The 20,630-nt window shown below is 44.4% G+C and overlaps 1 long non-coding RNA gene across 2 annotated transcripts; it reads left to right on the plus strand.

Moving 5' to 3' along the window:
* The first annotated feature begins 4,327 nt into the window (after positions 1-4,327).
* On the plus strand, positions 4,328-19,949 carry LOC149915591 (uncharacterized). 2 transcript variants are annotated; one of them, XR_016471961.1, is made up of 4 exons: positions 4,328-4,433; positions 5,045-5,204; positions 16,585-16,743; positions 19,262-19,949. It is a non-coding gene; the product is annotated as an uncharacterized LOC149915591 (long non-coding RNA). The 2 variants fall into 2 exon arrangements; XR_016471960.1 differs by lacking the exon at positions 19,262-19,949 and having other exon boundaries at positions 16,585-16,865.
* The last annotated feature ends 681 nt before the right edge of the window (positions 19,950-20,630 follow it).

Raw genomic sequence — 20,630 nt, forward strand, 5'->3', positions numbered from 1 at the left:
CATAGATCACCCTGTTGACAGTACAGAGCTATTTGTTGGAAACAGGAGTAATTCAAGTCAAACCTATTTTGAAAAACGAGCAGCTTGATTGTGTTTTCACTCTTCTGTTTTCCACCACACAGTGAGGACTTTGGTTTCTGCATATGTCCTGGAGGACTGGAAAGAGAGGGAATCTTCCTGTGCCTAATTTTGTACCTGCGACATCTGAGATTAAACATAAATGGCCATTTTTATCTAGACCAGGGATTTTATTTCATGTTTTTTTAGGCCTTTTTTTAGTTAAAGCTTTGAACTAGGTCAAACCCATATGTGAGATTTTTCTCCCTCCATGTAGCCGAACTTCAAAAGACACATTACTCATCCCATTTTAGTATTCAAGGCTTGCATTAATTAACCACGAACGGCATCTTTCCTTCCTTTCCTTTCCCTGGAAGCACTTTTCATCTTAATCATGGAGCCAGGAGAACTATCACTAGGATGGATAAGGATATACACACAGTGTCTGTAACCTTAATATAATCTCTGAATATTCCATGACTCTGTAATGTCTGTCATGCTGGGATTGAGCCCTGGTGCTGATGAACTGCCCGGGGCACTGTGTTGCAAATGCATTCTTTCACAAGCTAAAGCAAAGCAGAGAAAACCATATAATGAATTCCAGTCATGTAACATTACGGACTAAGTAGATGTGCCACTCCTTTACTAGGATAGTTGTAAGAAGACATTTTTGAAACCACATAGCTCAAATGATAGCAGCCACCAGCCAAAACCCCAAAATATTTCTGCATATGAAACAGGCACATGTGGAATATATGGAAAAGCTATGGACTGGTTTATAAACCATATTTGTAGAAAGACCATGAAATTGGAAAGTGATAGCATTGAAAAATATATTGTGAAAATAATTTGGTCAGAAAAACTAGAGGGAGGATTTGGACCTGAGTGCTGATCAGAAAAGCCATGGTGTGGGCAGCTCTGCACAGCAATCTTTTCTCACAGTTATGCCATGGAAGGGAGCAAAGGACTTTCAGTGTCCTTTGTGAACAGACAGGATCTGCTCACTGACTCCACTGTCAGTTATTTTCCCCTTACACTAAAGGAAAACTTGCAAGTACCCAATTTTTTTGGCTAACTATTGAGGACAAAAGGGATAAAAATAAACTGCAATCTCTTGAAACCTGTGCAAGCTATCTAGGATATACAGTGCTGTGATAGGGCATAACTAAGCTCTAAGATTTCCTATCCAAGTTTTCAATGGAAGTATGTCTAACGTGCATCCCATAAGTATGATTGAAGGCCAGGGAAGGATAACACCCAATACCACAACTAAAAATTTTTGCTCCACAGGGAGACTTCAAAATGTAAAACAGTGGCAGTGGGACTCAGACTTGGCAATATTTACGTAAGCAGACATTGATTTGTTTTAACTTGCATTTTGAAAATATGGTGTTTCAGCAGGGGTTTATTGTTTATACATTTGTTGTGAAACCAAAGAAAAGGTACATGAAATTCTTGTCAAAATCATCATGGGAAGGAAAAGGGCAGCCAAAAATAGAGGAGTTTTTAGGGACTTCTCAGAGAAGTAAGATGCATTTGAATTTATGGGGTCAGAGAGAATCCACCCAAAGGTGAATTTCAAACCTGTGGGTTTGAAAGGACAAGGTGAGAATCAGAAAAATCAGCATGAGTTTAAGAAGGGCAAATCATGCTTGAGCAGCACAGCTGCCTTTGATTAAGAAATAACTGTATGGGTATAGCACAGGACAAAGTGGCCCATCTTATTTGTGCAACCAAAACCATGGCCTGGCCTGGCCTAATGCTGGCAAGAGTTCAGAGCAGCAGGTGGGATCAGAGGGCCCTTCCAATCATCATTTCCTAGATTTTGTGGGTTGCTGAGCTGAAGCAAATGAGGAGCTGTGAAAACATTGGTATGACTTGGTACAGTACTCGGCTATTCAGTGCAATAAAGAGCTATTAGCTTTTGGGAGAGTTCTAGTATATACATTTCTGTAAGAAGAGAGGTTTTTTCCAAACATTCATAGGAAAAATCAACCTTCTTTAATTGAATGTGGTCAGAGAAAGAGTTTATAATCAGGAAAGAAACCTGGCCTGTCATGGGTCAGCAAAGCCCAAAAGCTAGGAACCCAAATTATTTATATTACCAGTGTCTTAAAATAATTTAAACTTCAAACAGTTTTCAGAACTTCCAAAAGCATTCATCCACAACAATGCAGAACTCAAAGATCTCCAGCTTTCATTTCTACAGCCTGTGCCACTCAGGCTGTGTTGGATGTACTGAGAAGCCCGGGTGTGAACAGGTTGAATAAATGCTGCCCTTATCCACGTGTTGGATCCTGCACGTAGAAATCCTTTGTATTCATTATTCATGAATGCAACATGGCATGAGGGTCCATGATCTTTATGGACAGTGAATTCTGAACTCCCTGGGAGAGAATATTTACTATAGAAACCCGAGTCCAAGAGCTGAACGTGCCCAGCTGGGGAAAGCACACACAGAAACAGTCTCATTTTTGGCTGCAGCTCATACAGGCAGATAGCTTATTTACCTAATCTAAATATTTGACCTTTATGCTTTTTGGAAATTGTATTTTTTTCTTCTTAATTATGTGGAAGGAGCACTTCCTTTCAGCACTCTGATGGACTTCTCTATAAATAGCTCCTCACATCCCAGAACTTCACACTGAAACCTTCAGCAAAGTCAGCATCCTGAGGACTTTTTAAGCCTGAGATGGGAACCACGTGGAGTTTAATCATTAATCACCAGTCTTTAATTAACAGCTCTGGGCTTTGAACAAAAGGTGCTTACAGCAAGGCTGCTTAGGGGCTCTGAGCTCTTCAGTGTGCTTTCATTTGAGGGACCCAGTGGCATTCCTAAAGGGACTGGTGAAGTAACCTTCTCCTTGTGGGAAGGGTCACGCTTCTCAACAAGAGCAGATGTTTTGTGGCCTGATCTCCATTTTCACAACTGCCTCGCTGGCTGGCTGCAGGTCTGAGATGGCTCAGTGCAGGGATGCTACCAGTTCCCTAAGCCCTGCTTTGCTCTGGAAAGGACTTGAGCATCTCCAGAGCCTTGTTGCTTCCATCAGGTGAGGTGGGTTTTAACCAAAGGAAGGAGGAAAGTTGCTCCAGGCTTGGAAAATTTTATAGGGGAGTGTTCAAAATTGAGCACTTGGGAGAGAAAGAAAATATTGCTATAAAAGTTGACTCAGCCAATATTTTCTACATTCTTGCTGCTGTGATTGAAGATATTTGTTTTTAATATAGGTTTCTCCCATTTGTAGTCTGGCTTTCCTGTAGTAAAAACTAAAGGGCAGATCCTCAGCTGATATAAATTGGCTCCACTGAAGTTAATGGAGCCATGCTGGTTTGTACCAGCTGAGGGATCTGGCTCATGCTGCAGTGCTCCATACCCCCATTATACTGCCATGATTACGATACTAATTCAGTAAAATGGCTTCACAGTGCAATAAAACCAACCCAGAGCATGGAAGATGAAAGGACTCCCTCTCCATTTGACCTGGTATTTTTCAACAGAATGTTTTCCTTTATTTTCTCTTTTGTTAGGAAATGCTCTAAACTTTTTTTTTTTTTTTTTTTTTTTTAAACAGCAAATGTACTCACTCTGATAAAACTTTCTTTGGGAAAAGCCTCTTGGCTTCAGCACGTGTGTGTGCAGAAAGCACGTGGCACATGTAGTGGTGTGAGGGGTCAGGGCACACTGAGGCTTGTGCAAGGAAATGAATTGGTTCTTCAAAGGGCAGGGGTGATCCTGCAGAGCAGTTAAAGCCCTGAGCTAACCTTGACTTCTGAAAAATGGGAGTTATCATACTCCGGGGTAGAGCATTGATCATTTTACTCATTCTCTGTCCTGTCTAGTTTTTCTTGATCTGCCTGCAGTGGGAGACGCAGCCCAAGGAGCTCTATAAAGCTGTATCCATTTCTGTCACAGGGGAAAAAGATATGCTGGTGGCTTTCCTCCTTGTGATCAGCTCTTCAGCAATCGCAGAAAGTTGAGCAGTGGGGAGCAGGACGAGCTGTGCTATCTGGTTGCTTGGAGCTGTTGAACACTGAGGGGAATAAAGAGACACGGAGACCTGAATAAAGGCAGACAGATGCATAGCTGGATCTGTAGGATGAAGCGTTTTGTTTGCCACAGCACAGCTGAACTGCACACAGGTTTTTGTTTTTTTTTCTGAGCCAGGACGGAGTTTCACAGGGACATTGCTAAATGCGGACAGTAAATTTAACTTTAAAGGGCTGTGAATGGAAGCTTTTGGCTAAAAGCTGAAGTGCTGTTACTTTTTACGGGGCCTTTTTAACTCCACTTGGAACAGGACAGTGTATCTGACTTGTAAGGCCCCTGGAAGAGGAAGGCCCGGCCTGTGGGGCCTGCTCCTGGCAGAGCCATAAGGGTGAGCGTGAGCCAGCCCAGCTCTTCTGGGCTAAAGGAAATAGAACCAGGTCTCCCCTGTGGCTTAGGGAGAGCTGTGGGTGAAACTGCTGGGAGCAGGGCTGTGCCACGGCAGCACAATTTTAAGTGTCAGAATAGCTAAAGGGTTCAAAGGCAGTCAAAATGTCTGATGTCCGGAATTGGCAAGTTTGCTTGCATCCTGCTTCCAGACCTGTGCTGATCCCCTGGTATCATCATAGTAATCCTGATTCAAAGAAGGGTTTTCCTACCAACTCATCATTTCAAAACAGTCTGAGCCATTATTTTAGACCCTTCTTGTAGTATTATCCAATTTAAAAGTGTTTAAACCTTCTGCTACTTTTAGGGAAAAACGTGCATTTTGCACTAAAGTCTGTTCAGAAGAAGTAAAACTTCTGCTTGTAGCTACTATTATGTCATTGCAAGCAATTTTAAAACATGCCCTGTGTTTGGATTGTGCTGAGACTGGGTTATTCACTGTGGGTTTAACAGACTGCAATCCCCTGCTGAAGGTGGAATTTGGCCACCATTAGCACTTTCATTCTTTTCCTGCCAGTGCTAAGGAAACATCCAAAATTCTTTTATTTGGCACAGGCTGGCAGTGGATGCTGTCCTGGACTCAGAGGATCACTCCTCAATTTGTATGGTTGTGGTCTGAGCGTCTTGGCAATGGGAAGCTCTGGTTACCCAAAAAGAAGGACCTAAGCTGCCTGGTTGAGGGGACAGGAGCATGCACCCAGGCCTTACCTATGGGGTAAGTGCACCTTTTTCTTGCATTAATTGGAGCAAAGGATGAAAGATCTGGAAAGTTCCTCAGAACACAGGTGTCTGTGTCCTTAACCAAACGTTGGTGGCCAAGTGATGGCTGTGCAGAGCCCAAGGAGCCTCTGTGCCCCCAGTTACCCAGTATCCCAGATACCCTGCTCCTAAGAAGGGGAGGCAGAGCTGGAGCAGTGGGTGTGAGCAGTCGTCACTAGACCTAATCAGGCAAGGAAAAGCTTTGGAGCATATGGACCCCAATGTGTGGTCCAAGTACAACAGCTTGGTGAGTGTCCTGCAGGGAGACTTTTACTAGCGCTGCAACAATAATTCATCACTGCCTGAAGGCTTGATGGGTCTGGTACTCCTTGTCTTAATTGACCTCGGCTGGAGACCTGCGTTTCAGTCCAGCTTAGTCACAAAGGACTTGGGCTGTGCTTGGGCCTTGAAGAGGATATTTATCAGAAAATCACATGATTAATGGAATAGAGTGATGTCCACTTGAGAGTGGCCAGGAATTGAATTAACAGAGTAGGGATTTTGGCAGGTGTGAAGTGTGGTGAAGTTGAGACTGATGATGTCTGGGAGACAGAGCACCCCAAGCCCCAGTATTGTGCAGCCATAGGCTGGGAGCTCTGGTGGGGTGGAGGTGGGGGGGAGGGGAGGCAGGGAGAAATGCAGGGCCAGATCTGGGCTTTTATGTGGGTAACACATGATGTGCAGGTTGTTAAGTCCTCACACTGCAGCGCCTAAATTGCCATTTTTCCCCGTCCTCTCGGAAAGGGCAAACATAAATAGGAAGCCGATATCCCCAAGTAAATGGTGATGGAGGGGAAAGAATAAGTGAAGAAATAATCAGGAATCATTCAACACTTACTTTCTTGCCCGCTTTTTTTCCCCACTCTTCTTCCTTTTTCCCTCCATGTCAACACCAAACAAGACAGGACTAAAATTAATGGGGAAAGCAGCAATTAGCAAATTAGGTTAGCGGTGTGTTGCAGTGTGCCATGGCTGCCAGGTGTGAGGGGCTCTGGCAGTATATTTATTAATGGCTGTCAGAAAAGTGACACTTTGATGAATGAAGCTGGGTAATCGGCACCCTCCGACAGCGAGCACTGAGAGGCCTCAACATGCTAAACTGCAAAATCAAACCTTTTTTAACCCCCGTACAAAAATACAACAACAGAGATCACTGCAAGAGGAGTGTGTTTTTCCAGCAGAATTGGAATTCACATTCTCCCCTAAATACCTCCTTTCTGTAACTTGCTGGGAGGAGTTGTCAGCTTGGAAGGTTTTCCCTTTCCTTGGAATATGGGCCTCAAGAATTCATAAAGGCAAGCAGCTTAAAAGTATGTTTTGTTCTGGGTATATCTGGCAGCCCTGTTAAAGGCAAGTGCTCACGCTTTTTGGCCTTTGCCCTTTAAACATGATGGTATCAGTAATCCACAAACTGAGCTGGTGAGCTAACTCCCTTTGTTAGATATCGTTTTCTTTTGACCGGTGGTCAGCAACTGTGCTGCTCCTCCTTAGTGCCACTGAGGTGTGATGTCCAGGAGCCCACACTGCTTACAGGAAGAGAAAAATTGCAAAGATATGTAAGGTTAAATGTGTCTGATGAAACTTCACCTGCAGCACTGTTGCTTACTGAATTTTCCACTCTTGAAAACCTCAGCTGTATCTTCTCCCTTCTGATGAATGTGCGTGTGCAGTGGGACATTCGCTGCCATGCTCACTTGGGAGCATGGCCATGGGGTATTTAGCAGGGTGTGTTGCTGGTTGCTTTGTGAATGGGAATTCGGAATGCTTGACCAACAAGATGTGAGTTTAGAAGAAGCTCTTTTCAGGAAAAAAAAAAAAAGAAAAACAACAAACTGTACTAGAATTCTTGAAGAGATCAGTCCAGCTGCTGGGATAGCATCTGGATAAAAGATTGCTCTGCAAAATGCTGCAGTACGTGGAATATTTCTTCCAAGTTTTCAGACTTTGCATTGCACACTGGAGGTAAGTTCTGTGCACTGCTTTGATAGCTCAGCACGGAGTTGCTCAAATCCCCCAATTCCATAGAGAAATTGAATACCTTTTTACAAAATCTTGGTTCTGGGTTTGGCCAGCTAAAAGGGCTGTGTAAGTTTTGATTAAAAACATGAGAATAAATGTAAGTCATATCCCAGGCATTCATCTGGTCTTCTAGTTTGAAATGAAGCTGAGTGATCTGTGTGGAGTTACTTGCCAGGATCTGTGTGCTTGTTAAGTTTGAATTGGCACTTGAAGCAAATCTGAAATTGTTCTCTTATGCTTTAATAATTGTATTTAGTTTCCTAATTTGGCTGGTGAGTTTATCAGAAGATAATTGAACTTTTAAAAATATAATCTGACCGGGCTGTAGGAAATACTTTAAAATAAACTTCTTCTGAAACTTTGATCTGTTTTCACGCCGTCTCTCACGAAAGCAGCCTGTCTGCAGGGCTCCAACCTGTTAAGGTGCATGTTCCTAAACCAAGCAGCTCTTGAGCGGAACCAGGCTGCTCCCTGTGCGCAGAGGAAGCCAGCAGCTCCCTGCCAAGACAAACTCTGGCTGCATGGACTGCTTCTGGGTGCAGCCACCTGCCTGCATGCTCTGCCTGGGTGCAAAAATACCTTTGTAAATTATCCCAGGGAGCAAGAGAAATGGCTCTCAAATCACTTAAGTTTTTTGATGCAACTTTAATTGTTACTGTAGATCGGAGTATTGTTTTCTTGTACACTGAGCAAGTAGAAGGGGATTGGTTGCTTTGCATGGAGATGTGAGCTCGGTTCTCGTGGGCAGCTCGGGTTCCTTGTGAGCTGTGGTTTCAGGTGATGTGAGCTTTCCTGCCTTCTGCTGTTGGCTTCCATCAAACAGGCATGTTTTCCCTTTTTGGTGCGATTTAACTCAATTCCTAAAGTTCTTGTAAGCAATTCCTGAGTTTTTGGCGTAAGTGCAGTTCTCCAGTTTCAGTGATAGCTTGTAGAAGTTTATGGGTCCATTGCAGGCCTGTAAACTCAGGTTTTCCAGGTCCTACATTAGCACATTAACTACTGGGCTGTTTTTCCTGCTCACCTAGCTGGCTTCCTTCCTGTTTTAAAGAGGATTTGCTGCTTTTCATGTTCTCCATTTTATGAATTTGCAAAGACTTTCGTCGTTGTGGAAGCATGCACCAAACAGTTTTTTTCCACTTCAGTGCTTCTGGTTTACATTTGCTTCCCATTGACTTACTCAGGAATCAGCCCAGGGAAGACCTCTGACTTTTCTCTTGGTCTATGGCATGGCTGGGAGGCTCCCAGCCCCAGCAAGCAATCATTGCATTAAGAGCAGCTCAAGGAGTAAGCAAAGATGAATGACTTGTCCAGGCTGAGCTTGTCTTGGCTTTTAAAGGGGAAATGCTACTCAAAGTTCCCTCTGTGCGTGTCAGAAGGGTGCCTTTACTCACTGTGGCTCTGCTGCAAAAAAGGTCTGTGGGCATTCTGCAGTGCTGCCCCTCGCAGCTCTGGCCATCCCCTCCATATAGAGATGAAGGTTTGACTGTGATTTGTTCCACCTGCACAAGCTATTTTCTGATTTCTTGTCACTGTTGGCTCAGTAGTGCTGTCATTTCCCAGATACATGGTGTGTAATTAATGAGAATGTCATTTCCAGATTGTTTCAAAAACTAGATTGAGCGTTTGAGAAATTATTTCACTCAGTGCCTTAAGATAGCTCGTTCCTTTCTTTTCTTTCAGAAAGTTATCTTGGTTGTTTGATTTGAGGATACCTCTGGAGGGAAGCATCTGTGCTTATGTTTTTAAGGACTGCCAGCCTTGAACTCCTCATGCAGATGCAAAGCAGGGGTTCACACGCTACCAACCAGGCAGCTGGGTACACAGGGCTGTGCCCAAATTGCAGCAGCCCTGGCCATGCCAGTCTCATGTCTGTGCGCTGTGAGGACAGTCTCCCCATGGTGGTCTCTGGGAGCAGTAGTTGCATGCTGCAGAGCTGGAGGGATAGAAGGACACGTTATAAGTTGGCCCCATTGTCCACTTGCTGCCCCTGGGGGCTCGCCAGGCTGGGCAGAGGTGTTGGCCAGGATGTAAGTATTTTATTAGATCTATTATTTCTTTCATGGGGGCAATAAGTCTGCTTTATGTGAGACCTGGAGTGACTCTGTATGGAGCACGGAGATTGGTTTTAGCCACCTTTGCTCCCCAGGACATTGCTGTCCAAAGCACTGGATGACTGTGCCCAGGTGTGGGCTCCAGTGATGCATGGCGTATAGCCATGGCAAGGGCATCTTCCTTGAGTTCTTACTAAGAGCTGTGCTTGGGGCTCATTTAGGGATATTCTCTGCCATTTTTCTCCTGAGCAAGCATCTCCAAGTGTCTCCACTGAGCCTTATATTGCTCTATACTTTAATTTTATTTTGCTGCTTGTAAAATGAGGGGTGAAGGGAAGGACTCTGTCAGCAAATGCTGCTTTGCCTCCTTCCTGCCTCAGTGGGTTAAAGCACCATTCCCTGAGCTGATCGTGCCCCCAGGCACTCCAGCAATGCTTTGCAATGAGCTCTGCAGGGCCTCTCGTCCTACAGGCTGGCCAAGGCTTTGCCTCCATGTGCTAGGTGGGTTTGTGTTTCTATTTTTTATGTTTGATTTTTATATTTTTGAAAGTAATTATCAGAAAACAATGGAGTGGTTGCTTTCAGCAATTTTCTGTGGTTATTTTCTTCCCAATAATCTGCAGGCCCCTCTTGAATGGGTGAGATTTGCACAAAGCTTAGCGTGTGCATGTGTCTGTGTCTCCTGTGATATACGGAGCTTTGGTGCTGCAGCTGCCATTAGTGTTAATGGGCTAAACCTCTCCACATCAAGCTGAGAATATACTCCTGCTAATTGTGTACCAGCAGTCCCCTGAGACCTCTGTGAGAATGATGCATCTGAGGAGAGGCGCTTCCAGTGGTAGGATGCTTTGGGATAGATAAATAAATAAGGGGCTAAAGTTAGACACTGGGTCACTGCCAGCATTATAACACTGGAAAATGGGCTAACAGCCATGCCAACCTTTATCCTCTTGGTCCTGGCCTGGTCCACTGCTGCACGGTACCATCTTCTGAGCCATACATCACCACTCAGCCTCACCTTGATGATGTATGGTGCCCATAGATCCTTATAGCGGGAGTGCACTCTGATGTATTGCGCCAATACATCATGGACAGGGTTCGCCCAGGTGATGTATTATTGCCCTGAGAATGTATTACTCAAACGCTGGTATTGTTCAGGGATAAAGCCAAGCCAAGGAGTGGATTCAATTTAATTACAGCGCAAATGATAGTCCAGCGCCAGCAGCACTTTGATGCTGAGATGCTGGCACCCTGTGGAAATATGAGTTGCGACTCTGGTGCCGTTGAGTCACATCACAGTGTGCCATGAGAGGAGGTGCCATATTTTAAGGGAATGGTCATTTTTCAGAGAAATATAGGAGGACGATTTCAAGAACTCTGTACAGAGCGGTATGGCTGTGTGCAGGAACTCCTGAGCAGCAGAGCGGGGATGTGATGGTGCAGGTGGGACACTGGGACCTCTCTGGAAGGCTTTGAATCCAACCTGCTTGCAAATGCTTCTGTTGTTTTTGGTATAATGATGTGATGAGAAATTTGGAGAGATGATTCTGTTGTTTCCTTGGATTGTTTTATATAGATGCTATTAAAAAAAAACCTGGAGAAAACACTCAGGCCATTAAAAGCACCCCTGACTATTAAGGGTGGGAAAACTACCAAATGATGTACTCAAAGAAAGGGCAGCTGTGTAAGGAATCCAGAACTGAGAAATCCCACAAAAAGGCACTTCAAATGTTTGTCTCGGATTACCTCTCCCTTCCTCTTTTCTGCTCTTTTTCACATCTTGCTTTCTTGCTTGATATTGTGGGGAAAAAACAGCCATAAAACAAAACTGAAAAACCCAAAAAAGTGCATCAAATTAACTTTAATATGAAATTTTTTGCAAAATAACACCTGGCTTACACTGGAGTCAAGAGGATCTCTATAGTCAAGATTTGGCCCAGTTTCTTCTAGAAGAGTTTCTGAACATTGTCGATCAGGTACTTGATTATTCTTTTAGAGGCATATTTATTGAGAGCCAGGGCAAGATGGCAGCAGTATTTGGCTCGTGCTCAGCATTCTATATCTATAAATCCATGCATCTTCTAACAAAGGTAAATATAGTTTTGCAAATAAGACACTTTCAGCACAAACAGATGAAGTGACTTGTGCAAGGTCACGTAGTGAGCTGGTGGCAGGGCTTGGAAGAGAATCCAACTGGTCTGACTCACTTCTCCTCCAACATCCCTGTCATTATTTCACTTCTATTATTATCTTATTCACTCTATTGTTTCAAATTAGACCTTGTCCTACCTTCATGTTGCTCATGGCTCTGAGGATGTGATTTTTGTGGTACTCCATAATGGGGAGAAAAATGAAAAAGGCATTTTCTCTTCCTTTCTTTGCCCCCAGTTTCACTGCCAGTAACTCAGAAATGCTGAATTTTATCTAATTTTGTATGCAGTATGGAGAAGGCTTAGTCTGCTGCACAGGAAAAGTGGATGCTCCCAAGGAAGTGAATTCCTTGCGGAGCTCCTCAGATGTCCTTCCCTGCCGCAGATGTACCTGCAGGTAAAGCAGCACAAATAGTTTTCTGTTAGTTGGCTGCTTAAAATACAAGAGAGAGGCAGTGTGACTCAGGAGACCAGGAATTTATTCTGATTCTTGCAGCTCCTGGGCTTGCTGAATTTGGGGAAGAGCATGGAGTGATCCTGAGTGTTCACAGAATCATAGAATGCCCTGGGTTGAAGAGGCCTCCCTGAGGGAGGAAAGATTGAGGTTGGATGTCAGGGGGAAGTTCTTTACTATGAGAGCAGTGAGGTGCTGGAACAGCTGCCCAGAGAGGTTGTGGATGCCCCGTCCATAGAGGTGTTCAAGGCCAGGTTGGATGGGCAGCTGGCTCTAATATTAAATGTGGAGGTTGGTGGCCCTGCATGTGGCAGGGAGATTGGAGATTTGTGGTCCTTGAGGTCCCTTCCAACCCTGGCCATTCTGTGATTTTGTGAAAAGCACCACAGTGATCATCTAGTTTCAACCCCCTGCTTGTAGGGTTGCCAACCAGCAGACCAGGCTGCCCAGAGCCACATCCAGCCTGGCCTTGAATGCCTGCAGGGATGGGGCATCCACAACCTCCTTGGGTTCCTTCAGTGCTACTCCTCTCCATGCTCCACACCATGTCCAATGTCCCTGTCTATGCATGACCTCAGAAGCTGTTGATCCCTTCTGTGCTGTGTTGCCTCCTCATCACCACCCTACTCCTCAGCAGAGCCTTTGGTTAACAGTCATCCCAATCACCCTGTGATAACCATTGTAAACATTTCTATAAATAGAATTTTCTCCTGTCCAAGTCATCTTGCTTACTCAGCTGTTTTATTTTTAATAGAAAGGCATGTTGATGCTAAGCAGATTTTTTTTTTTCAAATCTCTATTAAACATAAAAAGATGCTGTGTCTGAATAAAAAGAAAAGGTGCCCCTTAGATATTTTTAAAGCTTCCAAAAATAGTCTCAAGTCTGTGACAAAGATTATTGAGTGGGAATATTGTGGACAGCAATTCTGCAATGGAGAGAGTCATGGCTCCATGTGCTTTTGGCTGGGGGCTGCAAGGAGGGAAACTCGTAGGACAAAGACCTCAAAAGGAGTGAATTTACTGAGGGCTGCTCTTTAGATGGCAAAGCAGCAGCACTGCAAAAGTAGTTCTGCTGGTGATCTCATGTCTCTTTTCCCTTCTGAGTTTGCCACTGCCCTTTGAGGCTGGGATCTTGTTGCTGGGATTGAATCTTTGCTGGAGACCTGCAGCCCTGCTGTGAGAGCACCGCTGTGCAGCACGGGGGTAGCGAGGCAAGGCAGTGAGTTCTCTGTCTGGAATTTCTGAGTATAAAGACAGAAGGAAAGGGACTGCTGATTTTTTGCCTTGTAAGCACAATTGATGTTTGACTTGAAAAAAAGTAAAACTTGGGTTATTGTTTCTGCCACTGCGCCCTCGGGGTCAGAGCACAGCCATATAAGCAGTTGGTGCAGCCTCCAGTGCAAGAGGGGAGGCAGAAATTTGGAGGGGAGAGAAGCACATGGGAGTGGAGCTGTCTCAACAGGGTTCCCAATGCTTTCTTTCTCTCCCATAGTGGAGGCTTTTGTTTCCTTACTTGTGGCAAATGCCAAATCTACCGCTTGTGTGTTCATGTCTAGTGAGTGGGGGAAGATCTCCAGAGAACCCGTGAAAATGAAGAAAGATAAACTGATGATTATGAAAATCACAAAATATTACATTGGTGACTGCTGAACAGCTTATATGGAGAAGAAAAGAGAGCATTACAGAACAGAGGGAGCTCTTCTATTGTTTGCAGTTAGGAAAAAAAAAAAAAAAGGCAGTAAATATTAGCCTGCGTTGATCCCAAAGTGAGTGGTTAGCTGTGCTAAAGCAGCCTGTGTTGTGCTCAGGGTTAGTGCTTATTGCAAGTGAATTGCCCATGCAAAGGATGAAAATAGGTAGTTTTCATCCTGTATGGAGAAACACGAGGGGTGGTTCTGCTGGGCTTCGTTGGTCCTTGTAGCAGAAAAGGAACAAAATGGGACTGAGCAGTGGATAAAGATTTGAGGCTCACTTCTTATTTCTCCTGTAAATACCCTGCATCCCCTCAATAAAACTGATTTATGGCTTTCAGCCATGGTTCCTCACCTGTAAAATTGGGAAAAATACTTCCTTTGTGCCCCATTTATTTACATGGTCATCTCTTCCTATCTAACACCACGCTTGGTGCAGTGGGACCTCGTTCCTTTCTCAGCACTCTATACGGAATTTATATTGCAGCAATCCTTGTAACTATCAGCAAAACAAAATTACTGCAGACAGGCCTGACCTGTCTGAGGTGCTGGTGCTTCAGCTCCGCTCTGACTGTGCTGCTGGCTGTGGTTTGGTGGCTGTCCCCTGCCCATGGCTGTCAGCGTGCACCCACAGCTGTCAGTGTGAATGACAGGCTAACAAATGCACAGTGACTTTGTTCCTTGCTGCACTGCCCAGTGACAGCTCTGGCTCTGCAGTGCAGAGGGATGCATGGCATTGTCTCACCCACTAACACGCTGTCTGGTAACTGGCAAAAGCAATGCTTTTCACCTATTGCAATGGACGTAAGTAGATGTGCTCTAGAAAATGAAGACCATAGGGATTGGGGGGTCTGGTTTAATTTGTTTTATTTTTTGATCCAAGAGTACGAGAATGCAAAACTTCCAAGCTGAAAGGCTTTGCGCTCTGCTTGCTCCAGGAGATATTAGTGAGGGATCAGCTGGGTTCACCAGACGCCACAAGGTACCTTTGTTTATGGATGAGGCCATGCAGTTGGGGATCAGAGGTTGTGCATAGCTGCTGTAGAGCATGCTGGGCTGCGAAAAGTTGGGCACCAGAGATTAATTTCTTGGTTTCTTAGAGCCAAGGTTTAATAGCAGACCTGGGGAGGACAGTGATTGAGCTCACAACTAGCAAAACCTATAGTTCAGGTCAAGTGAAAGGAAGGAGCTAAGGGACTCAGCATGCTGCTTGCAGGAGGAATTCTAATGGCTTCATGGTATGGGGTCTGCACAAGGCATACAGGAGCTGGTGCCTGGGCTGCCCTGTGGAGCCTGCACAGCCCCAGCCCACTGCCCTGCTCACAGCTGGGCACAGGAAGAATAAATCTGGAATGGAACAAGAAAAAACAGAAAACGTTGGTGCTTTCTCAGTAGGGAGAATGATGTGTTTGAGCTGCAATGGAGAGGGATAACTTTTGGTCTTAACTTCTTGAGTTGCATACTTCAACAAACTATGTAGATTGGGCAGGATGAAGGCTGGGTAACCTATTCTGGCTGAATCAAGGGCTAATTGTGAGATTTAACTCAACTCTGACATTTCATGCTACTGTTCTGTTATACTTCAGTTTCAAAGTTTTCAAACTGCATTTTTTTAAAAAAAGTTGTGCCCTTTATGTAACTTATTTAATTGTATCTAAATCCACTGTGATTTTTTTCCCTCCCTACCTTCTCAAATGCTATTGTATATACCTGTAGATCTTAATTTATAGTATAGTATAACTGGGACAAGAGAAGCTGCCTCGAGCTTTCATATTTATTCTGAATAAGGCTGTATGTTGCTATAAACAAGTCATGTCTTAAGGTAAAGTATTTGTCAAATAATTTTAGACTGATCATTGTGGTGCAGGGAGCTGTGCTGTGTGCAGGATTGCTTAGTGCCAATGGTACTGCCAGCACTAAGGACCCCAGACTGAAATCTGCTTGTAGAAAACTTGCTTTTCACTGGTGATTTGTTCTGGAGGTTCCAGAGGACAGGGACACGGGGGTGCAGTGAGCAGGACATGACCGTGATGCACACAGCTCTGCCAGGATGTGGCTCAGCCATCCAGAAAGCAGCAGTTTGACCTCAGATCAGTAATTCTTCATTCTGTGACTTGCAGTGTGCAGTGGATTTCCTATTAAAAGACCTTTCCAACTGGTTCTGCCTTAAATTCTCTACCTCGAAGTCTCCTGATGTGCTTTTTTTCTCAGGAAGGTAACAAGCTGCACCAAATGCAAACTGAGTGGCATGGATATGCTGGTTAGGCACAGATGGGATTCCTCTGTCAAAGTACTCTTGTGTTGTCTCCATTCATTATACTCACTAGAAAAGCTACTGACATTACAGCATTCTCCTGTTAGCTTTTCTGCTCTTTTAGAAGTGCTTGTTGGATTGCAATGACTTGATAATACAGTGACCAAGATCTTGGTTAGAGACTTGGACCTTCAGAGCCACTGGAGAGGAGTCTTCAATGTCTCACGCAGTTGTTATGGTCAATTCATGGTGACTTGTGTCTGCAAGTTAAGACATTATTATGAAATGTTTTTTGATTTTATGCATTCTTATGGTATTATGTAGTGTGAGAAAAAACAGATCTTTTTGTTTGACTGCTGGTTTGATGTCCAGTTCAAATTAGCAGGATGCAAGGAGTTTTGATGCTCGTTTGGAAGCCACTTATGAAATGTTAGATTTCCTTCTATGGAAGGAAATTCTGGAGAAAACTTCTAATCTTGTGATTCAAAGCATGAATCAGTCTCTAGATTGGATTTGTGCCTGCCTGCAGCAGTGGAAGGGGCAGACTGTCACAGTGTTGCTGCTTTTTTCTTCTCTATATAGGAGCACCCTTCATAGCTGCTGTCAAAGGCAGAACAGCAGCTTCAGTAGAAACTGGTCAACTCAATGTAAGCTCTGAGCTTGGTTGTTTTCAGCAGCATGTCATCTTAAATATATACTTTTTTTCTCTTTTTTTAGAAGTTTTGTGTTCCAGCTGACTCCCTCCAAGAGAGCTGCCAACGTGCTTGTTCATCAGAACTATGTGAAACACCTGAGTTCATTGGGACTGGAGGAAAACTGCCTCAGAGACAGAGGTACACAGCTTCCCTGGATTGCTGGCTACATGCCTGATCTGAGGTCTGTGGTCAGTTACTTTGCATTGGATTTTTCACTTTTCATTTGCCTTGTATAGGTATCACCAAATGATGTATGCTTTCTGCTTTGCACTGTCTTTTTGGGGGGAAAAACTACATAATAAATAACTCAGCATACTTCATGTGCTGTTAGTCCCTGATGTGACTGAACCTGAAACAACACCCTGCCTGTGCCACTTAGCTGCTGCTGGAAAGGATAATGCAGTTGTGATGGTATTTAAGGAAATGATATTCTATCACAAAGGGAATTTGGTATAACTGTAATTTTACCAAAACAAATGCAGAGGACAGCACTCATCTGAAAAGTCAGAGCCCTACATGTTCGTGAACCTGATCTTACTAAAGATGGAGTGAAGCAACTTTCTGATTTCACTGCTAAACTATCCCTCCTCAAACCAAAATCAAAACAGTTTAATCTGTCAGATTTCTGTTTAATGTGTAGTACTGCTGCCTCTAACCAGGATAGCATCTTAGATGGTGGAAATCATGGTTTCAGTAAGACCTATCATGCTCTCATTACCTCACAGATGGCCTGTGCACATTCTTCCCCTGTCTCTATACCCACCTTCACAAGCAGGACCCCAAGTTTGAGATTGAACCCCTCTGTCAGAATTTCTGGCCATGTGAGCTAACACACGAAGGTGCTTTCCTGCACACTGTCCTCTAGTTGTGCCAAGTGCTGCGGCCATCAAGCAGTTGGTAAACTCTGCAGCTTGTGGACAACTTTTCTTGCCAACCATGCATTACGAAGGGCTAATTGTAAAAGTGGTGCACCTGCTGGCTCCCTTGGTGGCTGGAGCCAACAGGAAAAAAAAAAAAACAGTAATTTATTAATGATCAAGTCACAAATAGTAATGAAAACAATAGGAGCATCTGAAGGAAGCGCTGCCGGGGGCAGAGGTGCAGGTGCTCTGTGCCCTGAGCAGGCTTGTCGGCATTTTTATAAAGCTACTTTACAACCCTTATCAATTTCCTACTGCTTTCTGTGTACCCCCTGCCCCTTTGCAAATGTTTTGCCTGCACAACAGGCTCAGCATTTCTTGTTGTAGGTGATAAAATAGCTGTCACCCTGTGGAGGGAGAAAGGAGGCAAAAAAATAAAAATGTTAGGTCCAGGGAAACAAAGCAGAGGAACGCGCTTCGGAGCAAACAAATGAGTGCTAAGGGAGACGCTGAGTCGGCACAGGGAGAGCAATGATGGGAGCTGAGCTGAGGAATGCGAAAAGATCGGGGGTAGCAACTGCTGGAGGGCAAGAGTGGCTCTCCTGAAAGTGAGGCAGGGCTTTGTGCATGGCTTTGGGTTTCAAAAGAGGCTGCCATACATACAGCCATCCATGAGGAGTTTGGGATCTAGTGCACATCTCTGAAAATCCCAGCCATAGTTTAAATAACTGCACTTCATTGGCAAGGCGAGAACTTGTTTTTTAAGTAAGCAGAGCAGAAGGCATATATTACAACGCCAGTTCAGCTAACATCCTTATACCAAGTGTCTTAAGTAATCGTAAGACGTGGTCATGCTGTATCTCAAAATACAGTTTCTTGAAATAGTGGGATAGCTCAACTCATGTGCACGAATGAATGAATGTTTTCACCACTGTGGCACAGCACTGCAGTGCCTGTGAAACCTGGCAGCTGATCACAGAAGGACCAAAAAGGTCCTTAGGGCACGGCCATGATCCGCTCATGCCCAAGAGGTAACGCTGCATATATCATCCTAATGTTTACTTCCCTGCACTGATGGTCAGACACCTTTAACATGTAACACCCCACCCTCAGAATCATAGAATGGCTTATTGGGTTGGAAGGGACCTCAAGGATCATCAAGCTCCAAGCCCCCTGCTGCAGACAGGGCCACCAACCTCCATATCAGAAGCCATGTTAAAGCTGTTAGAAGGCAGTGCTGTGGACATCGACCAGCCCAGCACTGTTCTGTGAGCTGTAGGTAGGGTCTGCAGTGCTCTTTAGGGGTACATCTGCTAATATAGCAGTTGAATTCAGCTTGCAATGAAATAAAGCTGAACTAAGTGGAAAACTCTAGCGTTGCCATGGTTTAATTGTTCATACATGAGCCTTTACCATGCAATTTGGAAACTTTGTAGGTCATGGGAACTTGCTTGCATGTACTTGAGCCCATGAACTGCCTTAGTCTGTGAGTCTAACAGGGATCACTTCTCAAAATGCTGCAAGTGCAGATTTCTCAGGGGAAAGGAATCAAACAGAGGTCAGCCTGAGCCCATACCCAATCCATGTGGCTCCTGTGCCCTGCATTCAGTGCTCCAACAAGGTCAGTGGGCTGGTAACCAGCACACAGTCAGTGCTCTTTCAGGTACTGCAATCTATTCCTGCTTTCTCTTTTCTCATACTCTCCTTCCTTTCATATACCTCCAAATCACAAACCCTCACACAAATGCCAGAAGCTTCTGAGAATGTTGTAAGCATGCAGTTATCTGCATTATGGACAAAGCTTCAATTTTAAAAGCTTTTTTTATTTTAAATTCACAGGACCTAGGAATCTTTTCCTGAAATTAACACGAATTCAGGAGGTGTGTGTTTTAAGAACGGCGCATCTTCCTGTGAAAGCAGAGGTAAGAACCAGCAGTTTGCAATGCTAATTATTGCCCAGTGATTTGAGGGGACCTGCACAATGTGCTAACATGCCTATGATGACACGCAGCATGATACATGGGGAAAGGTGAAGGCAAGGCTCATATATCCCCATAACACTGAAAGCATATTTCCCTCTCTAATAACTTACAAACAGTCACCATTTGCTGTCTGCAAAATTAACCTCTCATCTCCTCCAGCCTGCTGATCTGGTGCATAGATATAGGATTTTAAGCTTCTCTACTGAAAAATGTCCCTGCAAAGCTGTCCATCAGAACTCCCGCTGCTTTCCAGAGAGTATTATTAATAAGTTCTTCCTATCAGAAATGGGACCCTTTTAGAGCTCAGATAAGGTTTTTTTCCCTGTTAACCAGCTGGGCTGCTTGGCTGTGGACAAATGCCATGATGAATGATAGGTCAAGGATGGAGCAGGCTGATTTCTCTCCGAGCCTGACCTTGTCTCTGGTGTGACATCTGAAATGACAGGTGCATTAAAAAGTTATTTATGTAGGGGAGCTGCGATGCATTGTACTCTTTGCAAGGTAGCACCCAGTTTTGCAAGAGTGTTAGAATAAAGGCTGCCTCTGTGTCTGCTGCCTCTTGTACTGCTGGCATTCTGTTAGCAGCTGCTGTGAAAGCAAGAGGAGAAGCGCTGAGCATTTTTTAGCGCACAAGAAGATACTCTGGGAACTGAAAAGCAAAAAAGGAAGCAGGGTCCGAGAGCAGCAGCAGACAGCTTCCCAGCAAATCACCTGTGTGTCTGCAGATTGCCTGCCTGGAACAGCAGTAACCAGCTCTGGAAATGCACCTGAAGGGTTCTGGGCTGTTGAAGACCCAACGTTGTGGATAAAATGCAGCACTGAGGATTAAATGATTTCTACTGTTCAGCTTTTTATGGCCTCAGTGCACTTGTAAGACTTTCTCTGTTGAGATTCTTTGTGAGTAGTTGTGCTGTGGCTCACTTCTGTCTTTACTGTTGCTGAAATTAAAGGGGCACCTCTGCCTTCGTCCTTCTTCCTGTGGGACACATAAGTGGAACTGTAGTCAGCCTATGAACAGTCACTTCATTTTGGGAGATGAATTGTTGCTGAATGGCAAGAGACCACAGCTTAAATCTCCATAAAAATGTATGCAAACCCCATCAGGTTTCTAATGTCATCTGCCTGGCATTTTGCTGCAAGTAGAAAAGCCGCTTGTGTTTTGAAATCCAGAACCTTCTCTGGACAAATAACCTGGCCTTTACACACCTGCTGGTGCATGGCCAAAT

The sequence above is a fragment of the Phasianus colchicus genome, chromosome 17 (genome assembly GCF_987193195.1).
Source record: "Phasianus colchicus chromosome 17, bPhaCol1.hap1.1, whole genome shotgun sequence".
Lineage (NCBI taxonomy): Eukaryota > Metazoa > Chordata > Aves > Galliformes > Phasianidae > Phasianus > Phasianus colchicus.